This window comes from Equus przewalskii, chromosome 7 (assembly GCF_037783145.1).
Source record: "Equus przewalskii isolate Varuska chromosome 7, EquPr2, whole genome shotgun sequence".
Taxonomy (NCBI): domain Eukaryota; kingdom Metazoa; phylum Chordata; class Mammalia; order Perissodactyla; family Equidae; genus Equus; species Equus przewalskii.
In genome coordinates, this window is record NC_091837.1 from 55,490,484 (window position 1) to 55,506,650 (window position 16,167).

Here is a 16,167-nt window from a genome sequence, read left to right on the forward strand (position 1 = left end):
AAGTTTCTTGAGTTTCTTAAACTAACTTCTTATATTATTGTTTGTGGACATAAATCCTCAGAGCATCACTCATAAAAGGAGCCAACCAATGTCAGTTTCTGATTGATAAAGGCCATTTTACGGAAATTTAGCTTTACTGTCTCTAATAAATTTAGCCATTCTTGAATTGCCCTGTAATACTCTATCAACAATATTTGCCTTAGAGATTTTATAACATCTTTTGAGGAAAGGCCATTGCTAATGGTGCTAGGAAACCTCCTCCAAGATGCAGGCATTGTCTTGTCTTTGAATTTTCACTGCCTGGCAGAGTTGTAGTTTCCCCAAACATGATTTTTGCATAAGTGAATAAATGATTTTATGCCCTCTACTCACCACCAAAGGTTTGCAATTTCTTTCTCTTTTCATTTTCTTTTTAGTTTTCTGACATAGTCCATTCTTGCTGAGCTTTGAAATCTAGACCCAGCTCTAACTTTCTAACCATTGGTGAATACAGCAAATCCAATACTTAAAAAAAACGTTGTTATACTGAGTTGGACTTCAAACTTTCTCATATTATAAAGTTTGCTAATTTGAAGTCTCTTTGAGAAAATGTGTGATGAATGTGTACAGGAATTTTATAAAAATAGAAGATTTCTCTCAATAAGAGTTTGCTTTTTACATGAACTGAAAAAGATGCAGAAAATTTAATGGCACTGCCACCAAAAACAAAGCAAAAACCAACAAAAAGCAACAACAAAACTTTCCTTTAAATCCATAATCAAGTGATATAAAGATGACCTATTCTATTACATATCTGCATTTCTGCATACTCCTGATACTTATGCTAAAGAAAAATCTTACACATTGCTACCATCTAGAAAATTATATGTCCTAAAATCTAGAAAAATTACACATTTATTTAACGTGTTTTCCAGTCCACTAAAATATGGAAATATTTTAGGTATGTTATCAGGCTTACTTCAATGTAAATAACATGGTTACCTTTTTAACCTACACTTTTATAATCCAGTTTTATGACATTATTTTAATATGTCTTACTCCTTTCCTTTTTAACCCCAAACTAGACAGATTCTGGAATTGTCATTTTTTTATTTACACAAAGTGAACATTTAGTATATACGTAAAAGAATCAATTTAATGATTGTATATTTAACTCATCTTAAAATATTATGATCTCCTCTTACTGAAATACAAATATAACAGTAAATGAAAGTAAATACATTGCCAAGTTTTGATTATCTGAATAATGAGTGATCTATAAATTTTACTTTAAATTCACTAATAAGCCTAAATACTGTGCTTGATCCCTTATTTGATGTTGGATGAAAGAAAGGGAATCTGAAAGTCTATTTCTGGCATTTTATTAAATGATTTCAAAGGGCTTTATGATAGCATATGCTTTCTATTTAATCATTTATTCTACTTCTGCAGAGAAACTCTTTAAACGGAAAATTTTGAATACCAAATCTTAGCACGAATTACACTGGAGACGAGGAAAATGAGGCTTAGAACGAGGAAACAGCTTAGCCAGGTCTTCACAAAGTAATTTTATTTTGTTGAAATTGTAGGTCATCAGTACTGCTGATGTGTTTCTTTACAGATATTCAAGATTTGCCATGGTGGACATTTATAGACGATTTTTTCTTTTTTTGAGGAAGATTAGCCCTGAGCTAACATCTGCCTCCAATCCTCCTCCCTTTTTTTCTGAGGAAGGTTGGCCCTGAGCTAACATCTGTGCCCGTCTTCCTCTACTTTATATGTGGGACGCCTGCCACAGCATGGCTTGCCAAGCGATGCATAGGTCCGGACTGGGGATTCAAACTGGCAAATGCTGGGCTGGAAGTGGAACATGTGAACTTAACCACTGTGCCATGGGGCCGGCCCCTTATAGAGGATTATACCAGAATATTGTGCCTCCGTTTTGTGGAAATCTCTGATTCAAATTAGATATCAGTGGAGGATTTTACCCAGATCTCTTCTGGAAAAGTAATTCAGAGACATTATAACTTTGGAAACATATTTTTAGTGAAAAGACCACGGATTTATCTTGTTTTGATTTTTGTTGCTATGAAACAGTTGAGGAAATGATGATAGATATAAATCTTGAAGCATGTGGTAATGTGGTAATGAAATAAATTCAAAGGTAAAGGAAGATTTTTTTTAAAAAAAGTCTACCACCCAGTGCCTTATGTGTGGATAACATCTTTATCTCTTCATCTGTCCTATCTCTCCACCTAGCACAGCAGATACTCTAAAATGAAGTAATGAAGATTAAGACAAAGGTCTTCAGGAATATTTGTATTAGTTAGGTTAGGGTACGGCAAGAAACCATATAAAAAACATAATCTGGCTATGAATTGAAAGGGTGATGAAAACAGCAAGAGACAAAATTGGTTAAACTCAGACATTAATATGGCATTAAAGACAAAGGGAAAGAACTTCAAATTTAAATTAATGCTGATTAATAAAGACAAATGCAAGAGAAAATATGGCACAAATGCATAGAGACACATTACAAAGATAGAACAGGAGTTATCAACAGAGAACCATAAATATGGGAATAAATCTTCAAATCAATTAGGGAAGAGAATTAGAAAATAAATAGCTATACTGAAAGAAGGAAAAATGGTATGTGCTCCACCAATATTTGTTTAATTATAGTGAATTATTGAATAAAGAGGTTTATACAGTGAGCAGCAAACAGGCTGGAGTTAAATGACTTCTTCACCACTGCCTATTAGGAGAAAGTGGTTGTACACTGTTGAGCTGAGTGAAATAGCCATGGTGGAAGGATGGGCACCGATGAGAATCAGTTAGCCATGTAGACATGTAATAGAAAAGCAAAAAGAGCTGTCTTTATATAAAATTTACAAGATTTTGAAAAGCAGCTGTCTGCATGAAACTCCAGAAGAAGAAGTCTTTGCAATATTTTAAGGGCTTTTTAAATTTAAAATGAAAATAATTTGGAAAAGCAAAATATTTTTGCATCTTTAAAGAGGTAAAAGAATAAGACTTGGTTACTTGGCTACCTGGGAAGATAGCAGAAGAAGTAATCAATCAAATTTTAATCACCTGGAAAGGTACGGGTTCTATGAAACACCAACATGGTTTTTTGAATAGCAAATCATGCCAGACCCATTTAATCTTGTTCTGTGATAGCATTACAGGCCGCAGAGACAAGGAAAAATGATAGTGACAATCCATCTTATTTTCAGGAGGTCTAGGAGTCTGTTCTTTGTAACATTTTAATTGAAAATCTTGGGAAAATATGAACTTAACCACATTATTTTTAGGTTTGTGGATGCACAACATGCTTGAATGTTCAATTAAAGGATAATTGAAGTTTCAACATCAAGATGCACTAATATTTTGATGTAGCTCCCATGAACTGGTCCTGGGGACCATTTAGTCAACTGCTATTAGATGACCTGCATTAAGTAATTAATCAACTCTCTAGGTAATTATACATTTACTTAGTCAGTAAAAGCAGGAGATAAAAATTGAATAGAATAATATAAACACACAAAACAGACATTTGGAAAAAAAATGGACTCATTAGAATATTAATCAACAATGTGAATACTGTGAAAATGGCTAACGCTCCATAGAAAGTTGTAAAAGGAGTACGACAAGCAAAGACTTAAGAAAATCCTTTTGCCTTTTCTTTGTTCTATTTAATCACCATCAAGATACTTGTTTCCTGTTTTAGTCACTAATACCATACTTTTTAATGAATTCAAAGATAAAGTTTGGTTATTTTTGTGTTTTCCAAATGTTCTGCCTTCTATATGTATTGCTTTTGTAATTAAACGATTCAAGCCACATTTAAAAAATATGATTAAAAAGCAAGAAAACAAATAATTTAGAGAAAATATGAAGATATTCCCCTCAAAAGAGTCTCAGGCAATAAAAGAAATTGAAGCTGGTGCTCATAAGGAAATCACAAAATAGGGAGAGTTATTTAGCCCATGGTCAACAAATATTTAGGAGGATTTGCTATGTGATACCCGTATCACATAATTTGGGAGGAGATTTACATTTGGAAGGATCTGAAATGTCAAGGACCTTACACTGAGAATGAGCCTAGTGGTCAAGGATCAAAAAATAGCCTGTGGATAGAACCGAGTGGGGTGAGCAAGAGAATAGATATGAGGGGGAAAGAGAGTGGATTACGCAGTCAGGGAGTCAGGGCAAGAAGTGTGTATTTTATTCTGAATACTGTGGTAAGTCACTGGATGATTTTGTTTTAATTTAATTATGATATACATATATTGAAGTATGCACATCATAAGTATATAGCTCAATGAATTATTCACAAACTGAACATATTCCCCAGATCAGGAAAGAAAACATTACCAGCATTCTCCCAAATACCCTTTATGTTCTCTTCCAGTCACTACTTCCTGCTGAGGATAACTACTCTCCCGCCTTCTAACCACATAGATTAATTCATCCTGTTTATATAGACAAAAATCATACAGGTTGTGCTCTGTCTAACTTCATTTGCTCAAAATTAGGCTTGTGTAATTCATTCATCTTTAGGCATCCGCCTAAAGAGAAGATGTGGGTAAAAATCCCACCACTGAGCACTGGAGTATCCCAACATTTGGAAGATGAGTAGAATAAGAATTGCTAATACAAGAGGTAGAGTCTCCAGCGAGGTGGGAGAAAAAATAGGAGACCATGGATCATGGCCAAGGCAAAAGATGCTTCAAGAAGGAGAATAGTTAGTAGTGATAAAATATTGTTGAGCAATTGAGCAAGATGGAGTCTGATATATACTACTGGATTTGACATCATGGAAGTCGTTGACAAGTGGTACTTCAAACAAGAGAATGGGAAGTGACGAGGTAAAGCCTGCAAATGCTAACTCATTCCAAAATTTTAAACAAAAAACGAAGGGTTCTAGGGAACATGAAATCAACAGAGGTTTTTGAGATGGTAAATACTACAGAATGTTTGTATGATGATGGAAATAATCCAGTGTAAAGGGAAAAATCTGAGGATTCAGAAGGATGAGGAAAATTGTATGAATGATGGCTATGAGAAGATGAAGGGGGAATGGAATTCAGAGCACAGGTGAAGAGGCTTATCCGTATTAGGAGCTGAAGTACTTCCATTTTAACAGGAGGAAAGACAGGACTATGGAGTATGCAGGTACCACGCTGAATTCGGTTATGGACAAATGAGAGTTCTCATCTTTTATGAAGATATTTCTTGTCCCACACACTCTTCTCCCATCACTGTGTGTAATCAATCTTATTGATCTTTCAAAACCAGAGTCGAAAACTCGTACCTCATTTTAATTTGTATGTACACAATTTTCAGAGGTAGAAACATTTTTCCTATGTTTATTGGCCATCTGGATTTTTAAAACTTGCTGTGTTTGTTGTTTGTTTGCTCATTTCAACATATCTTTCTGTTTCCATCACATAAACAATAATTTGCCTGGATTTAGCATTCTTGGGTGTCTTAAACTTTAAATTTATGTAGATATTTTTCTAATTGTCTTCTGTCATAAAACATTGAGGATGTTAAGTCTGAAGTTAGTGCAATGCTCTCCCTCTGTAGGCACTATGTTTCTTCTTCTCCTTTTTTTTTTTGAGGAAGATTAGCCCTGAGCTAACATCTGCCACCAATCCTTCTCTTTTTTGCCAAGGAAGACTGGCCTTGAGCTAACATCCATGCCTATCTTCCTCTATTTTATACTTGGGACGCCTACCACAGCATGGCTTGACAAGTGGTGCATAGGTGCTCACCCGGGATCCAAACCAGCGAACCCCAGGCCCCCAAAGTAGAACGTGCAAATTAACTGCTGTTCCCCTGGGCCTGCCCCCTATGTTTCTTATAAATGGATCTTTTCGGAATTATTTCTTTATCCTTGAAGTTTAAAACTTGTTGAGACATCACTAGAGATAAGCCCCGAGACCAGCTGGCTCTTTATTTGTGGCAGCTGCAATGTGTGCCTTTCTCTGACACAGGCAGGCTGTGCTGCTCTTGGTGCATGGTTGCAACAATGACTTCAAAGGGACTGTTCACAGATACCCATGAGGGATACCTCCAGTCCTCGCATCTCCAGGTTGGAAAGGCCCCATCCACCTTAGTGGATATTGCTCTTCAGAAGCTGAGTCTTCAAGCCTGAAAGGGGATTCTCTATGGTAGTCCTCACCTCAGTGTGCAAGCTTCCAATATAGGAGGATATTTGGGGAGGTGAGGTTACCATATTTCCATCCTCCACTCACTGGCACATTTCAGCATTCTTTTAGGAATGGGAGTTTCTACTTATCAGCACTCAGTATCTTTATTTTTTTTTCTCCAAATCTCTGTTGATTTGGGAGAAATTCTATTTATACAATATATTTGTCAGCAGCCTATCTTACTACCATTGATTATTATAATATTCTTTATAATATTATTTCCTGGCACCTTGGAGTGTGTGTGTGTGTCAAACTCTAGTCATGCCATCATGTTTCCCAGAATCTCTAGCTCCATCATCATATTTTCACAGAAAGCTTTGCTTCCCTCTGTATTCTTTGCTAAATCCTGGCTCCTTCTTGGAGCTGCTGCTCTCTCTTTCTTCCTCTTTTTTAACAATATATGCCCTGTGTCTTCCTCCTAATTTCTGTTGCAATCTCAATGGAATTAGGGTCAGCTGCTTTGGCAAATATGTGTTTGGCAGTCGGAGGCAACAGGAGGGGAAATTTAAAGTTTCTTTAGTGGAGAAAGTACTTTTTTGCTTGGATCTCTGACTATTGATCAGAAACATAAGTGATCTGCCAGTTCCTGTGTAAAACCATAAAATCTCTCCATCGAAAAGTATTTCATTACTAGGCACTGCTTAATCATACTCATGCTCGGTATCACAGGTCTTACAAAGTATTTATAATTGAAATACTTTTGCAAGTAAAGAGAGACAATGATTTATAGTAAATGGATAATGGGCTGTTCAGGGTAGAGAAAAAGAATGTAAGAGAAGCTGTGGAATAGAAAGTCCATGGGCTTGAGTCCAAGGGGCCAGGCTTCGAATCTCAGCACCGGTTCCCACTTAGAAGTAGTGTGGCCTTAAGTTTACAACAAAGCACCTAATATGGGTTTTATTGTGTCCCTCTCCCCAAATTCATATGTTGAAGTCCTAACCCCCAGGACCTCAGAAGGTGGCTGTAATTGGAGATAGGCTCTTTACAGAGATAATTAAGATAAAACGAGGTCATTAGGGTGGGCCCTAATCCAATGTTACTGGTGTCATTATCAGAAGAGGAAATTTGGACAGACACATACAGAGGGAAGATGATGTAAAGACAGAGGGAGGAGACGGTCATCTACAAGCCAAGGAGAGAGGCCTGGAAAAGATGCTTCCTTCAGAAGCCTCAGGGAACCAACCCTGTTGACACTTTCATCTTGGATTTCTAGCCTCTAAAACTGGGAGACAATACCTTTCTATTGTTTAAGCCACACAGTCTGTGGTCCTTTGTTATAGCAGCCCTTAGTTTCCCAAGGAAAAATGGGGATATTCCCAGTTGTCACAGAGTTTTTATAAGTTAAACAATGAGAATAGAATAAAAATGAAAATGTTATCTGTAACTGAGTATTTATGACATGATAGGTGTAGTGTTTAATGCTTTACACATGTTGTAAATGCATATAGCGTGGTGACTGTCACATAGGAGATGTGAAATAGAAACTATTTTGATTTTCTCTTGTTTACCGCAGTGAAGAGATGCTGAAGTGAAAATATGCTGCGATGAAGGGGAGATGCAAAGATATAGGAAGAAATAAATAAAGGGATATCTCATATAAGGGAGAAGAAACTAACACACTGTAGGGGGAAGAAAGGAAATATATCAAAGGCTGCTGACAGCAGGGAGCAACAGTCAGAAGGACTAAGGGACGGACCAATAACTAGTTCTCAGGGTGAACAGAGAACATGTTTTCTTGTACAGAGCTTTTTAGGCATCTTTCACCAGAACTGTCACAATGCGTCTAAGCTTTTACTTCCATGTGATCCTATAGTTTGCATACCATTTGTGTTATAATTGTTTTAACAATATTAATAAGAAGAATGGAGAAAGGTTATCATGAAGTCATACATAGTATCATATTGACTGTTTCTTATTTCCTTTTTAGCTTTTTGAGTTACTGACACATTATTGCAGCAAAACATATGTAGGGTCAATTCATGCTGAATAGTTATTAGAAACCATGATAACAAAAGTCATTACACTGCAGTTCAGTTTTGACAGTAAAATTTCTGCAACATTATCACAAATCCTCATGCATTAGTGCAATGATCCTTACTATAGTTTCATATTAGAATCAAAAGATTGCTGTAGCATGCTTGATACAAAAAGTCAAGCAAGCCAAATTCTTTTCTGCTTTTACAGATAACATTTTTGCTCTTTTTCTATGTATGTCATGCAGATAGTAGCTTTGTTTTACATACTTCTCTCAATAACATATGAGTACGTTGCATATATCTTTCTTTAAAATAAAGACGTTTCCTTGAAAGACCACACTATTCTGATTACCAACCCCAAAGGAAATAATTTGAAAATGATTTTATACCTAACACAATGTCACAAAATTCTAAAACCATATTATTCACTGTGTTATTATCTTCCTTTTCTCAGATAATGTGTCGGCTGTGTGTACATTTTTTTGGGCAGAGATTTACTATGATGGAATAGTATAAGATTTTAAAAAGGACGTCTGTCAGATTCAGGATTACTTTGATGGGAAAGCTGCGAGAGCTACCCTTCAGCTGAAAAAAGGGAAAATATTTTTAACGCCTGTCTGTCCACAATATTTTTCTATAGTCACTTATTAACAAACACTTAAAGGGCATGATTGTACAAGTAAATTGCTATATTTTTGAGGTAATGTTAATTCACTCAGGTCCATTTCAAGAAAACAGAAGAAATATGACTCACGACCTAGTGCCTAGTGAATTAAAGAACCTCAAAAAATTGAGTAACTTCTTCCTTAGTAGGAAAACTAGGTTTATATGGGTATACACGGAATGTGTATAATAGAACACATTTCACTTTATACAAAACATGTTCTCTGGAAATATGGATATAAATAAAACCTGTTTAGTTGTGTCATAATTGAAGTGATTGTGGATTGTTTGAAATTGCTTTAAAATTGCAATGTGAAGATGCCAGATCCCAGCAAATTAAAATGTTGAGTATTGTCATGGCATGTGTTGTCTTTATTGTCATCTTCTCCATCTGTGAAATTTTACAGATCTCTTTATGAAGGTTCTAGTAACATATTATGTTAGGTTATTTCTAGGAAATTTTTGCTTGTTCTAGCTATTGTGAATGGAATATTTTTATAAATGTATATTTTCCAATTGGTGTTTTTTGCATAAGATTTGTGCACAAATGCAACTAACCCATGTGTCATTGCTAAGTCTGTCTCTGATGCCTTCCCACATATATATGGTTTTCTATCCTTTAACCCTCTCTCAGCTCCACCCGGCCAATTAGATGTCTGTCCATTGCTCTATTCCTTACAGCACCTGCATGCTTTTCCAATAGATTATCATAATGTCACTATTACTTTACACGTCTATCCTCTCTCCCATAATTTATCCCATATTCTCAAGTTGCATCAACTATTTAATACCTATTATAAATTAGAAGGACTTTTACAATAGTATAGCCACACCAAGATCTGGTCCAAGAAGTAAGGGACATATATTTATCTAAAGAATAATAGCTATAAGTAGTGATATCTTCTATATGCAAAATAAGCAGTTTGTGAAAAGTTATTCTAAGCGTTTTAACTTAAAATATCTATTTATTTTCCAGAGGCTTGTTGAGGAAACTAAATAAGATTACTTATAAAAGCTTGCAGAGTGCCTAGCACACAGTAAGAACTTCATAAATGTTAATTATTACTATATATGTTTTACAACAATCCTGCTAGGGAAATGTTAATATTCCCATTGTTCAGAGGCTCCGAGGAATTAAATAAGCTGCCCATAGATATTCCTCCCCACCTTCAGTACAACTCTGAAGAAAGAATAAATGACCTAAAGAAAACTTTACTATATGAATATGCATTTCCCACATTAATATTTATATTAATCAATGATTATTACATACAGTTCTGTAGGTTAGGGGAAAGATGATTACAAGAGCAGTTTTTTCAAATGTTTAGGTCATTGTGATGCGTATGTGTAGTTTGAAACTAAAAAAATCACTACACTGGTACTCCCACAGAATTGCAAATCAATTGTGGTTGTAAATCATACCTTAGACAAGCCTAAGTAGAAATCCACCTATCACAGGAGGCGCATGCAATGAACATTTGACTTGTTTTATTGTAATTTTTAAAAAGTGGCTTTTGAGTGATAAAAGCTATTGTTTCATTTTATAGCTGCACTACGGCATTAAAAAAAGTCAGGGTTCTGAATCTGTATGGATTCCAAAGAACATAACCTATTTATTTTGAAAATATTCCAAGTTTTTCCAGGTAATATAAAGAACACGTTGTTTATTTCTTCTTTATTAACGTTACACGTAAGCAAAAGTTCTCGAATGTATGATTTATGACATGAAATTTTCTCCTATTCTATATAAAATGACATTTTTCAAGGTTTAATCCACTAGATGCTAAGTTTGCTTATTGTAAATAGGTTTCCTAAGAAAGGCTTCCAAGGACAATAGGAAATTCAGGGTTAACAGAGTTAACAGTTTTCTTAAAATGGGATTTCTCAGAATCCTTAGTGTGCAAATGCAGTTTAAGTCTTTAAAAAGGGGATATAGTATGCAGTGTGCCACATGTATATGTATATATATATACGATATAGAGTATATATATATGTCACATATATCACATATCTATATCTCTAAATCTTTTTCTCTCTCTGCATTAGGATTTCTTAACCTTAGCTCTATTGACATTTTGGGCTGCAAAATGTTTTGGGGCGTGTGCGTGTGTGTAAAGATGCTGTCCTTTGCATTGTAGGATTTTTCGCAGCACCCCTGGCCTCTACCCATTAGCTGCCAGGAGCACCCCTTCCACTCCCATCCCCAAAACATCTCCAGGCATTGCCAGATAGCCACATATCCTCTGGGGGACAAAACAGCCCTCAGTGGAGAATGACTGAATATACATATACGATGATTTCACCTTGAGTGTCTTTGATATATCAGGGTCCCGTCATACTCTAGAAATAACTTTTAAGATGTTGCTAACATTAAAAAGATGCTTATTGCTATGCAACTCCACCAGATGATCTTTTCAAAATTGCATAAGATACGTAAGTCTACAATTCACTCAAAACTGGTACTAGACTGAAGAACTGGTTTGATTTAAGCCAAGTTGATCTTTCTTAAGTATTAGCCAGAAGTAAACATTTAGTTTTTGGTGTTTCTCTTGTGGAGTTTAGACAACAGAAGGGAAATCCACTGGGATAAAACAATAGATGACCAGCTGTCTACTCCTGTCTCAGAGATCACAAAAGCTCTTCAGAGAGTGCTTGAGAGTTCTTTAGAGAAAGGGGGCAGTAGGAATTTACTGCAAGCTCATCAGTCTGTGAAGTGTGGTAACGCCTTTAGAACAAATGTGTGTGTGCACGCTGATAGGTATGTCCTAAGAAAGAGAGGCAGAGATATTGACAGAGCTTTTAAGTAGGGGTTGTAGGCAAAAGTTATTTTAAAAATTATGATTTTCCTAGCGAAGAAATGAATTTCTATCTACGCTGAAACAAGCACACAAAAGGCACCACTCAAAGTCTAATTCTAATATATGCAAGATAACAAACAATACAAAATATTTATAAAAATGAGAATAAAACAGTTTTCACATCTCTTTAGGTAAAGAATTTTGTTTATGCTAGAAATGACTTTGACTCCTCATCAAATAAATGTAAAGTGAGTATTAGAGGAAACTCATGTTTGAAAACTGAAAGAGGGAAGAGAAAACATGCTAATGAAATCCATGGATGATAGAATATTTCTGAGCCCTTAAGATGGAAACTTTGGAGGCCACCCTGTGGCCGAGTGGTTAAGTTTGCATGCTCTGCTTTGGCCGCCCAGGGTTTTGTCAGTTTGGATCCAGAGCATGGACCCAGCACGCTGATCAAGCCACGCTGAGGCAGCGTCTCATGTGGCACAGGCAGAAGGACCTACAACTGGAATATACAACTATGTACTGGGGGAGGTTTGGAGAGAAGAAGAAGAAGAAGAGAAAAAGATTGGCAACAGATGTTAGCTCAGGGCCAATGTTTAAAAAAAAAAAAAAAGAAAAAAAGATGGAAACTTTGTCCATTGAGACCTAGGCAATGCAGATTAAATAGCAAAAATCCATGATTCTTCCCTTGGTGGGGTGAAGAGAGGATGTTGTTGGGCTCTGATTCTATGCTCTGTTCTAGGGAACACCCCCTTGGACTCTGGGGAGCACAGCCTTCAGCATGGAAGCTGAGATGAGGTGCATATTCCTGGGCCCTGTATTATACCTTGGTCAGTACAATGATGATTAATTCTTTATTTTGAATAATTGAGTGAATGAATGATATCTGATTCTGTAAGGCCCAGAAGTGTCCCTTAGATCTCCAGAGTAGTCTTCTGATTCATATCCCTACACGATTCCTTCACAAGCCCAGGTCACTTAAAGATGATGCTCCAATCTAAGCATCTCCTTGGCAGTTACTTTTACTACTTCTCAGCTATTGGTGCACTCAAACTCTTGAAAAACATCACAGCACATGATTATCTACAGTCTGTTGGAGAGAATATTTGAGCATAAGTTAAGACAACTGTGTCCTAGGCCAACCTTTCTTCTAATAACTGTATATGTATTATTTCACTGAGCTATTCTGGCCCTCAGTTTCCTTATCTATAAAATAATCTTTTAAAGAGATAGGTAAAATTTCTAAAGCTCTTCTTAGTTGAAAAGTTTTATAATTTGAGTTGCAAAACCTATCTATAATCCCTATGGAAATTAAATAGGTTCTGATTAAATAGATAGTTCTTTCCTCACCAGAAGATCGTCATTGAAAAGTGGCTTCAATGAGATAAAATTACAAAAACAATTAGTGAATCAAAGAATCTCTTTTCGTTGGACACTAGAGACAATGTGTAATTTATGTGATTTTACGAGCTTTATAAAACTTGATAAGGCACGTATAGGATTGTTCAATGATGTTAGAGTAGAAAGGGCGTGTCATGGTTATGAAATGGGTTGGACGTAAGAAAATCCTGCGTTTGATTCTCATCTCAGTCAATCTCCCTCTACTTGAGTGACTTTGTGACACACGCAATCTCAGTTTCATATCTTACATTGGAAACGATGATAATAATAGAAAATTTTCCAGGATTACTGAGGAACATTACAAAGACAACATTTGCAAATTGCATGGCACAGATCCCTGGTCCACATTAGTGCTTGTTAAGCACTGACTGATACTGTAATCATTTGTATTCCCTTAGTTTGAAAGCACTAAGAATTGAGGTAGGTAAAGGTTAAGTTTTACCAGTGGTTTACAAAAGAGTTAAAAATATTTTTTAAGCAGTTTTGGAAGAAGCCTTGTTTTCAGCCAACACAATACATCAACGTTTGCATACTCGCTTAGCTCACCTTTCTCTGCAGGCCTGAAGAACTTGAGATAGCAATTAAAACAAACATATGATGGTTTTATCAACATATTCATGGATTTTTTTAAAAAGACAACATGAAAAATATATTTGAAAGCTTTTAACAAAAATGTCTATTTTCAATTGGAAGTACAACCTGTTTTTCAGATATTTTTCCTTCATTCCTCTTTAGCGTTGTTTTAAATTTTGAAATCTGGGAAATTTTAGACTGGATTCTACTCTATCATTACCCAAGAACAAGGCAAATAAGAATTTTGCATGACTATTTTTGTTTGTTTCTGACTTTTAAAGTGAGAAATATCCATCACTGCAAATTTTAAAAGTATAGGACAATAGCAAGAAACACATGCAAAGAAAGCAGACAATTTTATCATCAAGAGTAATACTATAACGTGCTAACATGTGAGGCATCTGTATATAAAATTGTGTTAAGGAGGGGGACATTATTTTTCACATTTAATTTGTTTTACTCTTCCATTAAGTTTTCTTTGCTACCCTTGGCCTAAAATACAGAGAGATATGAAAATATATAATTTGTGTACAGAGAATAATACTCCCTAAGAAGCACAATAATTAAAATATAATTATTTACCACACCAAAAGGAATGTATGTTCAGAAGCAATGAAATTAATCTAAAACAGGGAAAAGACACAAAAAATTCCTAATAGTGAGATCTATTTTATCCGATAAGGGAATTCAACAAGGGGACGAGAGGTTGAATGGTGCTTTTGTGTACCAAACACTAAACAGGCCAAAGGACTAAAACCTATAAATACAGGAAATGCTGCAATATCAAGGAAATGGACTAAAATATTAAAGGGTTTTCTCAGTTTTGATGGCCAAATTCCATCCTGTAAGCAGTGCATTAGACGCTAATGACATACGATTTCTCACTGACAGATTTAACAGCATCAATAAGGCCTCTCTGTCCATTGCAGCAAATTGATCCTACATGACACTGACAAGGGCAGCCTGCACTTAATGACCTCCACTGCTGAAGGATGGAAATGAAAAATGATTGGAAGTACGAATAAATCTTTGAAAGTTTCCCTGAAACAGGTGTGCTAAAAGTGATTCGTTTGAAGGATCATCGCAAACATAAACCCAATCTCCTAGCATGCTCCACTGTCTGTTCATACCAGGGCCTCACTCCTTGGGTCTTGATCAGAATTTGCTTTAATTCCAAAAATTACATCAAGACAAGACAGTAAGACATTTTGTTCTTGCTATGGATTACTATGTTAGAGATCTCTCTTAAAGGCATACGTTTTTCACTATTTATGCAGATATCTAATATAGTTGTCATTTGACACCAAAGGATTCTATACAAACTGATAAAGAGTAGACATAAAATTTGTCTTTGTTTCCCTCCTGGTTGGAAAAGGAAATACAATACCCCCATTGGCTATTTTCTCCTCCTCAACTGTAAGCAACAAATAGAACATGTTTAACCTCTATAACAACGTCAAATGCATGAAGCAATTGGACAAATGCATCCTGGAGACATTGATGACCTTTCTTTGAATCCTGCACAAGGGTTTGAGGGCACTAAGATTTGGCATTTAGTTATACTCTCAATAGTTTCCAAAACACGTTTATTGCTTCATATGCTTTCATCTTGCTATTACTTCATACAAATTTTAAGAAAAAATACACTCTCTCTTCCAATATATTTGAGAGCTTTAACTCTCATGAGAGTAGATGGATGGGAAACAGAGGGGAGTTTATAAGCAGCATACCAGATAAATGTAATAGTTACTGACAATTGCATACTATGCCTTTATTTTCAAAGTAACTATGGATTTTTCTTTTTTGTTACTTATCAATTTTCCTCTGAGGTAAATCTTATTTTACAAATGAGAAAACTCAGGTGGGAAAGGTAAATAACTTGCCAAGATCACTAAGCTAGTAGTTGGTAGAGCTTACACTCAAATCCTGGCTTTCTGTCTTCCCCATATTCCATAATAATGAGGAATAAATATAGTACTGGAATTCTAAACTACTAATTTCTAGTGCAGTAGTATGGGTGACAACAATAGGAGAAAGGATCCATTAGCAGCCCACTGGTTCTTATGGATAGGTGAATTATTAAAAAGTAATCATGCCTCTATTTTCTGAAATTTATATTCTGGGAAGAAAAAAAGATTAAAAGGAAAATGATTTTTCTTGTCAATGAGTATCTGGAGAAGAATATAGAGGAAGAGGCTATATCTTAACCATCTAGTAATGGAGCTTTCTCTTTCCTTTTTGATTTGTGGCATATTGTGTGTTTTATTTTTTCACCGATTATTAGAGAAGACATTACAGAATATATTAGAATTCTTGGTGATTTCCAGTAACCAGAGAGGGTCAACTATTTTTCCAACTTTCTAAGCCTCCTATCTAATAAGAAAATAAAACCCCAAAATTTGGAGCCCATATATCATGACAAAGAATTAGAAGTGTATCGTGGGAAGTCACTATAGACAGAATTAAAATTTGAAGCCCATGATAATATATTTAAACCTATGAACTACAAACATTTGGTATCCCAGATTATAATAATTAAAATAAAATTAGTAG

The 16,167-nt window shown here is 35.5% G+C and overlaps 1 protein-coding gene across 6 annotated transcripts in view; it reads right to left on the reverse strand.

The window, feature by feature from the left end:
• The window catches only part of CCDC178 (coiled-coil domain containing 178), a 394,579-nt gene that overhangs the window by 109,981 nt on the left and 268,431 nt on the right, over positions 1-16,167 (reverse strand). The gene's annotated exons all lie outside the window — the stretch shown is intronic.